The 15,818-nt window shown below is 31.8% G+C and overlaps 1 protein-coding gene across 5 annotated transcripts in view; it reads right to left on the bottom strand.

The window, feature by feature from the left end:
• CSNK2A2IP (casein kinase 2 subunit alpha' interacting protein) overlaps positions 1 to 15,818 on the bottom strand; it is a 119,119-nt gene that overhangs the window by 8,809 nt on the left and 94,492 nt on the right. The window contains exon 1 of one of the 5 annotated variants that reach the window (XM_073892235.1): positions 2,517 to 2,531. The exons of the other annotated variants lie outside the window; for them this stretch is intronic. The gene's annotated coding sequence lies outside the window, so the exon portion shown is untranslated. Of the gene's footprint in view, positions 1 to 2,516; positions 2,532 to 15,818 lie in introns of those variants that run through there. 5 annotated transcript variants of the gene reach the window in all.

The raw sequence follows: 15,818 nt of genomic DNA, 5'->3' as shown, positions 1-15,818 counted from the left end.
GTGTATGCATGAGTAATAAGCACTGAAGTTATTTGTGATTGCTGGATTTTGTGTGATGTGATTCAACATCCAATTTTTTAAAGAAGGAGAAAATGGTACACTCCACTGTGTTCTGTCTGGCACCCTAACAAGCTTCTGGATGGTAATATAGAATAACTTCATGACCTTGAGGTATGTGAAGATTTCTTAGACAGAATATCAAAAGCAGCAACCATTAAAAATTGATAAATTAAAACCAAGAACTCCCAATCATCAAAATACACCATATTTAGAAGGAGTAAAGGCAAATCAAAGAATGTGAAAACATATTTACAATACATAATATCTGAAAAAATATGGATATGTATATTATCATGGAAATATTACATATATAACCTCTTCATGTTGCTTAGAAAAAAAATGCAATTGGAATCATGGCAAAATACATGGACAAGCACTTCATAAATGAGGATATCCAAATGCTAACACATATATGAAAAAAGTTCAGCCTCATTAGAAACCCATGAAATGCATATTTAAAACATAGGGATATTAGAATACATTATCAGAATATCACTAAAGCAAAATAAAAAATTTTTAAATGAAATAAAAACAGACAAAGCCAAGAATTGGTGACTATATTAATTACTATATTACACACACACATATATTTCACTCCCAGGTATAATCCAACAGGCATGTAATGAATGAATATTTGCACCAAATACATGCACTAGGATGTTCAGTGGAACATTATTCATAATAGCTCCAAACTCAAATAAACTGTCAATTAATAGCAGAATATATAAATAAGTTTATGATACATTCATTCAATGAAATACCAAACAACAATGAAACTAACAAAAGTCTAGCACTAGGCACCTAAACAGATGAATCTCACATACAAAATGTTGAGTGAAAATAATAATATGCACAAAAAATACTTCAAATTTTACATATGAAAGTACAAAATAAGGTCATACTAACTATGATCTTGAAAGTCAAGCTAATACACTTGGGGAGGTAGAGATTAGGAGGAAACAAAAACTTCTAGGGTGGTGGTAATATTGTATCTTGACCTGGAAGATGACTGTATGGGTGAACTCATTTTGTGATAATTGAGCTCTAACATTTACACAGTGTGTATTTTTGTATGTTTCTTAACTTCAATAAAAAGTTAAAAAATACATAACTTGATGTTAATTTGAAAAGACACATCTGAAACAAAATTGCACTGAAAGGTGAAACATTAAAGGATGAACCAAGATCTGGCACACAGATGTAATGAAAATTTGAAAAAAAAAAAAGAATATAATGTGGAAATCCTGCTATCGTATGTAGAGGAATAAAGAAATTCAAAACAAATGGAACTAACGAAAATCTATTTAAGACAAGAAACAGAAAAATAACATTTCTGAATGTTTTCCACTTTCAGACTTACTCAGCAAATGGCACTCCCATTTCAAAGAATGTGTTTTACTAAAGCACATAAATATTAAAAGTACTCAAAAAGTGGTGGAAATTTGAGTGAAGCTATAACTACAGAAGAAAATGAATACCACTTAAGAAAAAATTAACCCACATATAGTCTTTGTGCCCAAATTCTTTTTATAGATGAGTTCTTTCAAACTTGAAATGAAGAGATTTACATACTTATATAAACCTTTTCAGAATATGATAAATATAGAAACAGTCTAAATTTGTTCTATGAAACTGCTGTTTATGATTCTGATACTAAACCATAACAAAAATAGTTCAACATTAAAAGAAAAATAATAAAATGACACATTTCATATGTAAAATTACTAAATAGAATAAAACAACACTACAATAAAATAACAATCAACTATCACTAACTTGATCTTATTCACACAATGTAATGATTAGTAAATATTGTAATTTGTCATGTTCATAATTCAAAATAAATCCTAATAGATGCTGAAAAAAGTCACTTTATAAAATCCAACATCCACTCCTCATAAAACCCAGTAAACTACTAGGAAAAAACTAGTTATTTATTGAAAGCAAACCTCAATCTGAAAGTAAACTGAAATCATTCAGTTGATATTGAAATATGAGCTAATCCCATTATAGGCTGATAATAGACAAGCATATCCATCATGTAGTCATTACCACAATTTAACATTGTTTGGGAAGATCTGGCCAATGTAATAATGAAGAAAACAGAAAAAAAAGAAACATAACTATTGAAAAGGCAGAAATTAAATTATCTCTTTATGCATATTGTGTGATTAAAAACCCAATTTAGACTAAAGAAAACCTGATAGAATCAATAATATATTAAAATTCAGAAAGTTCAGTGAAATCACTTTACTAAGTCAATATATATGAATCAAGAATTTTACTAAATATCAACATTTAGCAGGTTATATGATCACCATAGATACTTTATATATTATTTGCTCTAACATTTCAATAAAAATACAAACATCCTATTACAAAAATGAGCAATTACTTGAAAATTTTACATAGAAGAAATACAAATGCCTGGTAGTCAAAGAAAGCCAACAGTTTACTGTATCTGCTTCTTTTGTATCTTTCAATTATTTTTCCAATGCACAGATGTTCCTTGTTCCTTCATTCTACTTTGTTTTTCAAAACATGTTTCTAATAAATAGAAAAATTACAATTGGAAATTGCAGTAAGTTTTTCATTAATGGATAGAAATAAGCAGGAAATCAGTAAAATTTTGTACTTAAGATTTAAAAGACACTATCAATTAACTTGAACTAATTGATATTCATAGAACATTTCACTCCAAAAACATTCTTTTCAAGTGCACATGGAATAACCACCAAAACATTTATAGACCATACAACAAATTTCAATAAATTCAAATGGGTTTGAATCATACATAGTATGTTCTTGGATTTGACAATGAAATTAATTATAAATCAGTAACAAAAATATCTGAAAATGTAACCAAACATTTAGTATAAAATAATATACTTCTACATAACCCATGGATCAAAGAAGACAAAAAGAAAGGAATCATTTTTCAATAAATGAAAATAAAACTAAAATGTATAAAAATGTGTAGGATGCTGCTAAAGCAGAACTTAGGAGAAGGGAGATATCTGTATCATTAAATAACTATATTAGAAAAGAAGAAAGCTTTCAAACCAAGGACATTAATTTGCTTGTTAAGCAAAGAGAAAAAGAGCACATTAAGCCAAAATGAAGTAGAAAAAAATGATAGAGATTAGAAGGGAAATTAAAAATATACAAACCAGAAAATCAAGGACACCAAAATCTGATTAAGATCAATAAAACTGAAAACATTTAGTCAGACATGTCCAGAAAAAAACAGAGAGAGAGAAATAAATTAAAAATATCAGGAATGAAAGAGGTGATATTACTACCAACTTTATACATATTGAAAAGTAAGGTAATACTATGAATATTATGCCACTATACTAGACAACTCAGACGAAAGAGACATATTTCTTGAAAGACACACACTGCCAAAGCTCTCTCAAAATAAATTTAAAAACTACAGATCTCTAGGGGGCGCCTGGGTGGGTTAATCAGTTAAGCAGCTGCCTTCTGCGCAGATCATGATCTTAGGGTCCTGGGATGGCCTCCACATCAGGATCCCCACTGAAAGAGAAGCCTGTTTCTCCCTCTCTCTCTCTCTCTCTGCCTCTGTCCCTGCTTCTGCTCTGTCTCTCTCTCAAATAAATAAATGAAATCTTTTAAAAAAACTAACTACAGATCTCTATACCTATGAAATAAATTGAATTTGAGAGTAAAACCTTCCCACAAAGAGGGGCACCTGGGTGGCTCAGTTGGTTATGCATCTGACTCTTGATTTCCGCTCAGGTCATGATCTCAGGGTTGTGAGATCGAGCCCTGTGTCAGACTCCATGCTAGTTGTGGAGCTTGCTTGGGATTCTCTCTCTCTCTCCCTCTGCCTCTGCCCCTCTCCCCCAAAAAACAAAACAAAATAAAAAACCTTCCCACAAAGAAAACACCAGACTCTGATGGCTTCATTTGTGCATTGTAACAAACATTTAAGGAAAAAACAATACCAATTCGGCACATAATCTTCTAGAAAATTAAAATGGAAGAATTTCTTCATAACTTATCCTATGAATCAAGTATTATCTTGATACCAAAACCAAACAAAAGCATTACTAGATTGAAACATACAAACAAACCTAAAGATCTCTTTCCTTAGATAGATGCATAAATCCCAAAGTTTTAGCAAGTCAAATCCAAGAACATATAAAAAGGATAATACACTTTCCCCCAAATCCATGAACCCAATCTTAATCATGAGAAAATGTCAGGCCCAAATTAAGAAAAATTCTATAGAATATTTCACCAATACTCCTTAAAAGTGTCAGTCACAGAAAAACAAGGAGCACTGTCACAGATTAGAAAAATTCTAAACATAATGACTAAATGCAATGTGGTATCTTGGATCAGATCCTGGATCAGCAAAAAGACATTCATGGAAAAATTGGTGAAATTCTATTAAAATCTGTACTTTAATTAATAGTATTTTACCAATGTTAGTGTCTTTGTTTTGATAAATATACAATGGTTGTGTAAAATGTTAACATTAGAAAAATCTGGATGAAGAGTTGGAATGCAAAGGAGCTAGAATAGACAAAACAGCTTTGAAAAAAGACATTGGAAGGCCAACATTACCTGACTTCAAGACTTATTAAAAAACAATAGTTGGAGCACCTGGGTGGCTCAGTTGGTTAAGCATCTGCCTCTTGATTTTGGCTCAGGTCATGATCTCAGTGTCGTGAGATAGAGCCCTGAGTTCCTGGGCTCTGCAGTCAGTAGGGAGTCTGCTTAGGATTCTCTCTCTTCCTCTCCCTCTGCCCCTCCCCCTGCTCTCCCTCTCTCTCATATAAATAGATAAATCTTTTTAAAAAAAAAAACAACAGTCAAAATAGTCTCTATGGACATAAAGGTACACAAGTAAACCAATGGAACAAAATAGGAAGTTCAGAAATACACCCACACATATATGGACAGCTGATCTTTTTTTAGAAAGTGCAAAAAGCAATTCAGTGGAGAATAATCCTTTCAAATGATGCTGTAATCACTGGATATACATCTACAAAAAAACATGAAGTTTGACCCATACCTCAAATTATATATAAAAATCAATTGATAATGGCATTATAGATCTAACATAATACCTAAATCTACAAACATTCTGGAAGAAAATAGAAGAGAAAATCTTTGTGACTTGAATTGGGTGTAGATTTTTAGATGTGACACCAAAAGCACAACAAATAAAAGAACAAATGAATAAAGTGAACTTCACCAAAATTAAAAATTTCTGCTCTTCATAAGATACTTTTGGGAAAACGATTAGATAAGTTATAAACTTAGGGAAAATATGTGCAAACCATATATCTGACAAAGGACATGTTATCAAGAGTATATAGATAACTCTCAAAACACAAAAACAATGCAAGTGATCCAATAAAAAAAAATGGGCAAAATATTTGGACAACTCTCCAAAGATGATATATGAATGGAAAATAAACACCTGGAAAGATATTCAACATCATTAGTAACTAGGAAATGCAAATTGAAACCATGAGAGATATGAATAAATACCTATTAGAGCTGCTAAATTTTTTTAAAGCTCACCTACTAAGTGTTGATGTGGAAGAAATAGAACTCTGATACGCAGCTGGTGGGCATGTAAAATAGCCCAAGAAGTTTGGAAAAAAGGATGACCATTTCTTAGAAAGCTAAATATCATATGCATCATATGATCCAGCCACTCCACTCCTGGTATTTACACAAGAGAAAAGAAAGCAAACACCCAAAAACTTGTAGAAATATGTTCATTGCAGGTTTAGTTTAATAGTCCAAAACCGAAAATAATCCAATGTCCATCAGCAGATGAATGAATCAACAATTTGCAGCAGTCCCATATAATTGAATACTACTACTACTAATCTCAGGAATCCCATCTTCAGTTGAGAATTTAAGGGCAAAATTATTACAAATCGATAGACCCAAACAAAAACAAAAACAAAACAAATAAACAAAAAACAACCCTAACGTAGAAAAAAGAGAGTCTCACAAACCAACCTCATTTAATATCTCAAATGTAAGACCTCTGAAAAAAGACAGTACAATGAGGTAAATGCTTTGTGCTCTCAATAAACCATCAAAATAGAAATAGGTGCATGCTCCAAGTTCAAAAGAAATCAAAGAGGCGAGGCCTCTAGGAAACCCATACAATAAAAATATAAATGTATAGATGCCTAAAAATTGGTGAAGATTGGTTTAGCTTTTTATATTCAGTATTCTTATTGTACATATAGATCAATTTTCCAGCAACGTCACATAGAGTTAATAGTCAGAATATAAGATAGCTCTCTCTTTTTTTTTAATTTTAGTCTGGAGTAACCTAGCACTATTTGTTTTAATCTGTTTGTTTGGTTCGTATAAACCAAGTTTCCTGCCTGCCAAACTCAACATTCAAAATAGCCTTAGGCCTACATTATTTTTGCAATTCAAAAGATTTTAATTTAGAGAATTTCTTGGGAGTTAATTCTTAATGCACTAGAGTCAAAGTGAGGATTGATCACTCTAAGAGGATAATCCTCTTTTGGGAGCCAAATGCATAAGATGCACTGGCTCAGGTATACAGACTTCAGAAGAAACCTCCGCAATCCTAGGCTTATCTCTAGCCTGACATGAGTACTTGACATGAATACCTGACATTTCTACTTTGTTGAGCTCAGACATTCAGCTCTCATCTTTTCCCAAATATAAACCCACAAGAAATCTCTTAGATTCATACTCCAGGGTTACATTCTCTGAATGCTATTATACCTGCATATACATGCACAGTCATCTATACACATTCCTGGTTGTAAATGTGCCTCTATCCAGGAGAAGTTTCATGAAAACTAAAAATATGGCTCTTTCAATGATTCTTAGAAAAGAAACTTGAGCTACTTTCATGCTAGACAATCTTGTAAGCTATATACTATTTACATTCTCTGTGAGGAAAAGTAATACTGAAAGGACTATGTTCTAATGCACAGAAAAATAAGTATAATTCCTAGGCTACCATATCCAGAAAGAACTCTACAATTCTCTATTCAAAGTAAGAGCTTTGAGAAAATTCTGCCTTTTTTCACCTGCAATCAAGTTGTCACCCAAATCCAGGGAGTTGTCAGTGGAGTGGACTTTAAGCAACCCTGCCATGAGTTCTGCAGAAATCTATCCATCGCCATGCAGCTGTAGTCAATGCTGTCTATCCTCTATATTCTCCTCTCCTAGACAAGTTCAAGACCCATGGACTTGGTATGTGAAGAGCTAAGTCAGCCCATTTTAGACACATTTTACATAATATGCTTTGTAAAAATCCATTAATTTTTGTGCTTGTGATTGTTTTGGTTTTAATTTCAGGAGAATTAATCACTTAAATATTCTGATTATAAATGTAATATATATTTATCATTGAAAACTTAGAAAAGACTATGGTCAAGAAAATAAAAATCACCCATAATCCCATTATCCAGAGTTATTCCGATGTTTTTATATATCTGCATTCTTGTACAAATATGAGGTGCTTAACATTTTCTTTTTTGTTTGGTTAGTATTTTTTCATGTCATTAAATATTCTTCTCAAATATAATTTTAATTGATGCCCATAAGTGCATCATCGTATTTCCATTATTTAAAAGTGAGGCTTTGAATATTATTATCCTAACCAATATCTTTGTACATGTCTGCTTTTAGATTACTTTCTAGAATTAGAAGTTTAGGATAAAATTTTATATTTTCAGGCTTTAAAATATTTTGCTAAATTTTCTTCCAGTAAATTTGTAAAAATAAAAAAAATACATTCCCATCAGTAATAGATAAGTGACATTTAGCTACCACATAAACTCTGGCTCCAGGACATTTAAGATATTTTATCTCTTTGCTGGCCTCACTTATTTTAATATCTATATTTTAAATATCAGCTAAATTTTGGCTATCTATATTTCTCTATTTGTTAAGTCTTCGGTCCCTTTATTTGCCCATGATTCAGTGTGTTCATTTTTGTGTTATTAAGTATAAGAGTTCTTTATATATTATATATTTTGTATATAATAATTATATATAGTATAAATAATATACTATATTATGTTTATATAGTATATATTGTAACATATTATAATTAATATATTTATACATATATAATACATTATGTATTATAATGTCTACCTTTTATCACAAATACTGCAAATATTTCCCTTACATTGTTTGCCATAAAAATTTTATCATATTGGCTTTGATCCACCCAGTACGATAATTTCATTCCAGATTTATATTTTATAACCGTTTTTACTCATGACATGTGTGAGAACATAAACAGGAGTTCCAACAAAGTTAGTATGCACACCAATCCACAAGATGCTGAACACTAAAGTAAATAGAAAGGGATGTCTTATGGTATCAAATTGATTAATTATAAAGATCATCAAGTTGTTCAACATAAAAGCATAATTTAAAAGTTTTGAGGTTCTTTCCATGTTACTTTCAAGTAACAGAAGCATGTGTGTTTGTGTGTGTGTGTTGTCAAATCAAGAATGTTTTATACTTTCATAGTCATGGTTTTAAAAGATGTGTGAACTTCTCCGTCAGATGTCCAGTAAGTCTTCAAAGAAGAAGAGACATATGAATTGGATTTTTGAAAGATCATTTCACCACTGACAATCAAGGGAAGGTCATCTTAAGAAAAGGCACAAAAATATGAAAGAACCTAAGACATTCAGGGACAGTGAGAAATTCACTGTGGCAGTAACACAGGTCACTGGAAGAGGGGCAGGTGATGACTCCTGGAAAGATGAGGATGGAAGCAGATGAAGAGGGGCCCTGTATGTAGTTCTAAAAAATATAGATCTTATCCTGGGGGTGACTGATGAGCAGGGGAAGCAATCAACTGAGAAGTGAGACCATTAAGATGAACATGAATAATCAGACTGTAAACTCTAGGTAGGAACCAAGTACCATAGCGTCTTGCTAATTGGCTACTTGTTGCTAATACAAAGTTTATTGATGTCAGTCAGTGTGTTTTATTAGAAGGGTATCTGTTTTAAAAGTCAATTGTGTAATGTGGTATTAAGTTCATGGCATTATTGGCCTATCAATTTTATTTGATATAGCCTTTGAGATTGAGGTTTTGAGATATCTTTTCAAAGCCAATAAATCATCTGTAAATCAATTGCCCTATAACATTATATTTCTAACAAAATGATTAAATGGGACTACATGTCAGAATACACTATATTCTCTGGGCTAAAATTTACATAAACATTTCTTCTTTTTTAATGTAGTCACACTTTAATATTATATTAGACACTCCAAGCATCTTGACTATATAAAAAATTCAACTGTCAATGATAATGAAACAATGGGTCAAGTTTTCATAAGATCAAACGCTTGTGCAAGCAACTTTCTTCCTGGATATAGTCACTAGGTTTAAAATAGCAGTGACAATATCATAAGGGAAATGTGATATACAGGTCTCTAGAAAGCAGCTGTGCAAACAAAGGGAAGGACCTTATGGAAAACCATGACACATTAAAAGACCTGTTGATTACCTTGCATGTCTAATTCAAGATATTTTGCTTATACAAAATCAAGGACATAGCCTCCAATGGATAATTTGGTAGGTTATACATTCATATTGCTTGATTTGTTGTTTTCACTTAACAGAACACCCTTTGCTGTCTGAATCTAAAATGATTAGATTTCAGTAATGCAGATTTTGTTCCAAATGCATTAAACTAGTTAACGCCTATACATAACATTTCTATATATTCATGTATTTGACAATAGCCTAATGCTAACCATTTTAAGATAAGAACAAAATAGGGTATTTTAAAATATCATATTTGACAAATACCTAGCAATTTAATCTTTTCCAAATTCAAGAGATTAGTTTTCTCATCATGACAACAAATCAAAATATAGTCATGATGACAGGTAACATTTAGTACTCTACTGCATATAAGCACTGCATAACCTTTTCTTTATTGGAAAATGAGCTTATAGAACTTTTTGAAATAAACCACTATTAATGCCTTCACCTAAATTTCCACTAGTTTAGATCATTTTTAAAAAGGTTCTCCTTTAAAAGATGAATCTAATTCTTCTATGCCCTTGATTTTATGATTAAAAGATTTTTGTCTGAGCTCCAGTGCTGCTCTTTTTTCAGTATTTCTTCAAATAATCCCAGAGGAAAACAAACTTATAAGAAAATATAAATTAACTTTTGATTCACTTATTTACCAAGTTAATATCTTGTTTTGAAATATACAAATTTAAAAATTCTTCCTATAAAAGATGATCTGCAATATTTTCTCTTGAAAGCATTATCTGTGATACTACAAAAGGAATTTTGTTATATATTTTCCCTAAGACATTACATTGAAAGTATAGACAAAAAAATGAAAATTTCTATCTAGACCTTTGATTATCACAAATATCTCAAGTCAAGATGATTCCATTACTCTTTTACTATTTTTCTATCCATCTATTTCCCAAATATTTCTATTCATAGAAAACTGGGGAATGGCAAATGAAGTAGTATCAAAATGATTATGGTGAAATTAGTAATAGACTGCATTTACTCAGTTCTTGCTGTATGAATTAACTCTTTTACTGCTCTACAACAATCCTTTTCAGAACATATTAATATTAACTCATTTTTGTTAAGAACAGTGGCCTGGCCCAGTGCACCACACACACTAGGTTTGACCTCATGATTGTTCTTTTCAAAGGTGGATAAGAAAATATCCTTTCAGTTTTTCTCTCTGGATAGAGAAGGACATTTGATTTCTGTTTCTCTATCTTTAAAAGATAAATAACCTTCAGAATTATGATCTCCTCTCTCTGCCTTTCCTTTGACTGCTGCCAGCATCTGTTTTCAGTCATCCTCTACATACCTTCCAAGACTTTTCTCTTCATCTTCCTGACCTTTTCTCTCTGACCCACATCTCTGCACCTCTTTTCTCAATTTGCGCTCATTTTTCCTAACTTCTACTTCTAAACCCTTCTTCTATTTCCTATCAAGCTCATTGTTTTTATATGCTTCCTCACTTATAATACTATCAAAAATTGCTATGTCAACAATTTTAAGCATTTGAGGTAAAATCCAGATGTTTATATTGAACAGCAGTGCCAAACAGCAGACATTTAATATAAACAATATGTTTACAAACCCCCTTGTACTGAATACAATATTTTTAACTCCTATAACTAGCCACAGTATTGAATGTGTATAAGAAACAAAAATCACTAAAAATCATTAAATTTTAAAAATTATTTTTTTATTATGTTATGTTAATCACCATACATTACATCATTAGTTTTTGATGTAGTGTTCCATGATTCATTGTTTGCGTATAACACCCAGTGCTCCATTCAGTACGTGCCCTCTTTAATACCCATCACCAGGCTTACCCATGCCCCCACCCCCATTCCCTCTAGAACCCTGTTTGTTTCTCAGAGTCCATGGTCTCTCATGGTTTGTCTCCCCCTCCAATTTCCCCCATCATTTTTCCCTTCCTGCTATCTTCTTCTTTTTTTTTTTAACATATAATGTATTATTTGTTTCAGAGGTACATGTTTGTGATTCAAGTCTTACACAAATTATTCTATATTATTTTTACTACTTCTTTAGGATGATGGATTTACCTAAAGTGTGCAATTTGTATTTTAGCATATTGCTTGAAAAAGCAAACTTTTATGTATTTATTTATCTTTTCACACCAGTTGAAGGATTGGTTAGGAAAGCAATTAGATTAGAATAAAAGTTTGTTTATATTATAAAAAATTGCAGTGAAAGCATCTCAATTTTTAATTAACCAACCATAATATATGATTATTGATTGTACCCAGGTTTCTGGGTATTAAGAAATATAACAAGACTTTTAAAGACCTCATTGTAATCAGGAAAAAAATTATGCAAAAGGGTTAAAACAGTTTTTATATTTTTGATAAGAGAGTTTAAAAAAAATCTTGGTCACAGCATAATACTAGATCCATCCATGTTGTCACAGACATACCATATGATTTCACTAGTATGTGGAATCTAAAAACAAACAAACAGACTCAAATACAGAGAACGAACTGGTGGTTGCCACAGGGGAGGTAGCCGGGGGATGGACAAAATAGATGAAGGGGATTAAGAGGTACAAACTTTCAATTATAAAATAAATAGTCACAGAGGTGAAAAGTACAGCATAGGGAATGTAGTCAATGATATTGTAATAATATATGGTGATAGATGGTGAGTACATTTACCGTGGTGAGCACTGAGTAATATATAGATTGTTGAATCAATATGATGTACATCTGAAACTAATATAATATTGTATGTCAATTATACTTCAATAATTTTTTTAAAAGTCTAGGTCAAGTATACCAAAATTATAGCTCCCACCATGTTGTTTTCTAGCTCGATGATCTTGGGTAAATTATCTAAATTTTGTAAGCCTTAGTTTTCTCATCTGTAAAATAAAGACAATAGTAGTGCTTATCTCATGATTGCTATGAGGAATAAACATGAAAATATAGTTAAAATGTCTGTTAGAATGTCTAGTGAAGTATATATGATTAATAAATTGACATTTTTATTATTATAAAATAATTACCACTGCCTCACTATATAGTGGAAACTCAAGTTACGTAGATAACTCTCCCATAACCTATTACAGTTGATGTGTATTTGGGTGTTCTTGCCTATGGGAACCCATGGTGTTTCCATTAGTTATGTAATTATAAGGAAATAAAATATTGAGATATATGTGTGAATACTCAAAAAAATCTCAGAAGCCAAATGCAAATTAACAAGACCTGATGTGTGTGTGTATATGTGTGTGTGTGCAATGTGTGTATCCTATGAATAGGAGATATGTATATCCTAATCTAGACGGCAAGTGTACAAGAGATATATGGATTTCGACCTTCCAATACTGGTGTTGGCTTTTCTGTCTAGCTATTTAATTTTTAAATTTTCCCAAAAACTATAGAATTTTTTAAAACCTCACAAATTATTAAAAACAAAAAAAAGTTTTGCCTAAGCCTTGTTTCTGCTTTTAAGTAAGATGGCATCACTACATTTTATAAAGATGATAAACAAGAAGGTAAACTCTGGTTGTAGAAAACTCCTATGTAAACACATAGCGGCATACCAGCATTTAATTCTGATTGGTGTACTTGAAGTATACCTTTGGATAAAAATATAAATTCCACGTATATATAATCAGTTCACAACATATGAAAAAGGAAGAACTTACATCCAAATCAAAACTATTATATCTAGATGTAGCATGATAACTTCACTAAGTATAAGACAATTTTATTTAAGGAGAAAAATTGTGTTCTCCATCTAAAAGATTATCTTCTAATTTATATCAGACTTTTAAAATGTAAAGGAATGTTCAACAAAATATCACACTAAAGAATTTGACAAGAAAACACTTCTACTGTTTAAGGATTTAACCCAGCTTATAATCAATCATGGAAATGCACCATATAACCTTTTTATTGCTTTTTGTCCTAGTATAACAGCTGAAGGAAGAAATAACCTCAAAATCAGCTAATGTAGGAAACCAAGAAATATATTCCATTTAACCCCTAAGTTTCTTTATTTTTCTTCCCACAGTAAGAAAATATATCACTCTGTAAAAGTTAAATTATTTAAGTGGAAATGTGGAGTAGGCAAGTTTCAGACACGTCTAAGTCTTCCAAACCCAAACCATCAATAACAACAAACTTTAATCAGTTTCTTGGCAATAGATTAAAAAATTAAGCAGGGATATCTTTCAAAAGAAAAACGAGTTTACATCTTTCTGATGTTGTGTGACTAGTTAATAGAAGTTCCTTTTGCTAATATAATGTACTGCTCCTTCCCTAACAAACTCATAAACTTCTCTAGGCAACACCTAGTTAAATTGGGCATTTATTAAACTGTATCACCCTCTTAATTCACCTTTGAACTCTTGGAATAGTTACTAAATGAGGCAGCCAAAGTTCCCTTTTGCACCTGCAAATAACAACTGAATCTACAATTAAGGATAATTTCCTCTTTTTTGAAATTCAAATAGTGGCATTAAAACAGAATGTAATATTTTTATCTGCATCTGGTCAGGCTATTACCTGGCATTTGGCATGAGGTAACAGGATGACTATAGAAAAATGTTACATAAAGATGCTGAGATAATCTTCAGGTGACTTCAGAATAGCAGGCAACTTCTAGACATTAGAGTATACCATATAAAAACAGACCACACACCTCTAAAATCACTTTAGGGGGGGCTTTTTAGTTTCTACATGAAAACAACAAAAAAATCAAAATTAAATCAAATACTAATATTTAAATTGGATAAAACACATTTTTAAAATTTATTTTACTAGAATGCTTGAAATTCATTATCCAGAAAGATCTAAAATACTTAATGCAATTTATCCTTTCCCAAACAGATGTATACCCTTTTCTCGTGCACACTACCATACACATATTCCCAAAGCAGTTCCCATGTCTTATCTACCAGAGTTCTAGACTTTTCAAAAGCCTCTCCCACACAACTCCTTTTTGAAACCTGAAGATTATATTCAATATCTGTATAAATCTATTTTGTATTACTAACTATTCCATTTTTATTGCTACTGAACTCTTTTCGAGCTAATCTGAAAAGTATCTCATCCTTAACTCCAACTAATAGTTTTCTAAATTTTATCATTTTACCAGAAGGGTTCTTTGTCACTACATTTCCTGCATTCCCATTTCCCTGAATTTGAACTCCAAAACGCAAAACACGTGGTAAAGTATTAAAAATATACTGAATTTGCAATACTGCTATACATTTTATGGAGTAATACATATTTTACACCTTTCACAAATTTTAGAGATAGAAGAAATCTCAACTGTTTACTTCAAACTTGTCATCTATGGATGAGGAAACTGAATTCAAAGTGATTAAATGACTTCCTAAGATCATCTAGCTAGTTAATGAAATGAGGATTTCCCAAGACTGTCCTAAATCATAGTTACCCTGTTATCTCTCCAAACTGTCCCAGTTTGGAAAACAAATCATAAGGCCACTCTAGTTAATGTAAACTGAAGGTCAACCTTCGGTTTAAAACTTTTTCTCCTCATCTCTCCAAAACAAAAATTTGTTTAGGCACTGGATCCTGGTGCACATGCAATTATTGGTAGTGCTAACTCTGATTTGTAAAAGTACTAAACTAAAATTAAATCAACCTGTAAACAATGTAAAAACTATTACAGAAAAATGTGTGCTACCAAATTATTTTTTTTATTTTTTTAACTCTAAGTTTATTCTATAGACCTCAAAATAAGTTAAAAAAATAAATCAGCATAGAAACATAGGGGGGCACAGTTCCGAAGCGTCTGTATTTAACTTATTGATAAGACATCATGTTACTCAACAGAGACACAGTCATAGTGGTTTCAACAGGGCAGTGGTTAGAAAGTCAAAGAAAAGTGGTACGTGTAAGAGTCTTAGAAACTGGAAGAGGTTGAAGGATAGAGAGGGGTGGCTGTTAGAAAAGATTTCATGGGATTGATGCCGTATTTGTACAAGGCCTCGAAGGGGGCACAATTTCAAAGGCTAGAATGCTGGAGAGGGAGTCAGAGCAGGGGGGAAAGCATGAACACTGCTTAAGGAATATGAGGTCATTGAGGCAAGTGGAGGAAGAAATGAGGGTTATGGGAGTGGTGAGACAGGAGTTTGGGGACAATACAAAGGCAGGTGGATGTATGGACGATCATTTTACGTAAACCAGTAGCTACGGGGAAGCTG

The sequence above is a fragment of the Callorhinus ursinus genome, unplaced genomic scaffold, assembly GCF_003265705.2.
Source record: "Callorhinus ursinus isolate GAN/ISIS: 27379988/994484 unplaced genomic scaffold, GSC_fseal_2.0 scaffold1, whole genome shotgun sequence".
Classification (NCBI taxonomy): Eukaryota; Metazoa; Chordata; class Mammalia; order Carnivora; family Otariidae; genus Callorhinus; species Callorhinus ursinus.
Note: the sequence above shows the minus strand (reverse complement) of the source record. Positions and strands in the feature narration are given on the sequence as shown.